Raw genomic sequence first — 2,606 nt, forward strand, 5'->3', positions numbered from 1 at the left:
TGGGTGTCTAATTTCTCTTTTACCATTTTTGAACGTTGGCAGTTTAAACCATTAGAATTCCCAACATCATAAACCACCAACATTATTCAAATCTGTACTTTTTAAACAAAATAAATTATCCAACCACTTTTTATTGTCAAAATAATAAATACCTCATTAAAAACAGGTATATCTCCAAACTGCTTTTAGAATCACTATCTTGAAACCTTTGCTTAACACTAGAAGCGCCAAGCGCCGGTCATTTGACCGCTGACGCGTATTACTAGAAGCGCCGTGTAGGTTTGACCTAGATATACCTAGAACTGCAGGGCTGCAGTCTTTTGACCGCAGTGATTACAAAAAAAAAAATCTTTTCACTCGATTAAATTCCAGGACCTTGCGTTCACGACTTTTCCTAAATACGCGTGTTTTATCACCCAGAATTTTTACATGATCAAAAGCACACCGGTACAAGCTAGTTTAGAGCTATTTTATGCTCACTTTTGTGACAACACTATGTTGTCTCACTCTCGGCCATGTTTGTCCAGGCTGCTATTCTCTTTTCTCACAGCAGATGTCGCAAGTGTTTCCTGTCAGTCGGGCATGAGAATAATATTTTACCATAAAACATATAGTTTATATATGTGCAATTTGTATTATATATATGTGATTTATTTTAATAACTATTTTTCATTTACATGGCATAGTCTATGGAGGCGATTTACAGTGGTAAAATGCAAGTTTTGAAAACGTTGCGATGTTGTTCTATAGACAGATTTCCTGTTTACTAACAAAACTAGATGTGCGCGCAGCCGTGGGGCAGAAGACGCCGAATGGCCGGTCATAACGTTATAAAGTTAACCTAATAACCAGCTGCTGTAAGCTATAATCGGCATTTTTTGTATGCCACTGTTGTCTAAATGATGATAACATCTCATTTATGAGCTTATTTCAGAGTTTGTCGTTCGTTTTCATTGTTTATAAAACATCGTCTTTTTGGCGGTTTTGGTGGTTTCTGGCAAATATATGCATTACTTTACATTCCTGAACATTCTCTAACCATCGTCAGTTTGAATAGTGCTGTTTTCGGCACTACAATCTTTTCACGGAGAGCAGCTGCTTAATGCTGTTCATGGTGCTTTCTGCCCCTTGTGTGCGGGCGCATGTTTTCGAAAAATCTATGTATAAGGCAGGCCTATGTGTGTAAAAAATATTTTCAGCTGAAATTCGTCGTAGACTATTTATGTACGTAGGGCGCATATGCCTACGTACATTCATAGTTGTATATCTTATCTTCTATTTGTAGGCTATCTTTTAAAGCTCAGACTAATGTATAAGCATTTTCTTACATATTTGCTGGACAAACTGAGTTGCGTCGCTTCAAATACCTATTTCCATTTGTATAAAGTACAAAATGTTAAGTGGCGCAACGTTAACTTGCTTGACTATTACGCAGAAGACCCAGGTTCACAACTCGGCACGAGCGAAATACTGTACTGTTTTTCAACGTCGACAAACAATTATTTTTTGTTAATGGTTTTTAATAGCAAACTATCTGAAATAAACGGATGAATCACAATACTGTTTACCATTAACGAAAAATAATTTCGCCAGCCAATAATTTTCTGAGCCAAATTGAGCCGCCACCTGACAAACTTTGGCTAAGCCAGTTAGACTTTTTGCATCTAAAAATAATTATATCATAGAGACACACGCGAAAAATAAACGATAGCCTAGAAACTAGGCCTACATGAGATTTTCCCACTGGATACACCACATCAGTATTGTGCTCGTTGCTACGATACACAGGACTCACAGTGAGTTGACGAGCAATTCAAATGACATGGGGGAAAGAAGCAAACAAGGTAGCCTAATTTTGATCTCGCCTTACATACTTTCCTAATTCCCACGTAGGGCTTCTCACTTTTGTTAAATCTTCAGGGCCCGGTTGCACAAACACCAAAACCAAAGATTGATGATATGAACCAAATATTCTGGAACAGACGGATTAACAGCATTGAACGCGATAGGCTATGAGGCTACTGCGACTTCCACCGTTTCCTTTCCAGAGATTGCTGCGCTGTTCACAACGCATGCAGTCTACATTGAAGTGAAACGTGCAGAATGTTATATAGACATCTGTAGACATGAAGTGGCAACTAAAGCCATTATCAGTCATGAAAACTTTGGCGGCTGCAGCAGCATTTAGGTTTTGGCTGAGCCAGCTAGCCAGCCTACAACTTCATCAGCCAGCCGTTATTCTCAAAGCAAATGGCTTCGGGGTCTATAACACACTATCCATTGCAAACATAGCCTATTTGAAACCGATCATTCCCCCTCCCCCATACACTCGTCTAGGCTACTTAGGCTACAGACATCACCGCGGCATTGAGGACAATTAACTGCCTCCCCACCCCCACCCTCTCTCTCTGTCCCCTGCGTAGGCTGTAGGCTGGCTGTTTAGGCAACTCGTGGAAGAATGCGCAATCATGTTTCATCGCATATGCGCGTTTCAGAATGTTCGAATTCGCCAGTGTGCGTGTAGTTGTGTGAATAGAAAAGAATAGAATAGAATATAGCCTACTTTATTGATGCCTTGCTCAAAAGAACTTCCGCCATGAACAGGG

Source organism: Sardina pilchardus, chromosome 10, assembly GCF_963854185.1.
Source record: "Sardina pilchardus chromosome 10, fSarPil1.1, whole genome shotgun sequence".
NCBI lineage: Eukaryota > Metazoa > Chordata > Actinopteri > Clupeiformes > Clupeidae > Sardina > Sardina pilchardus.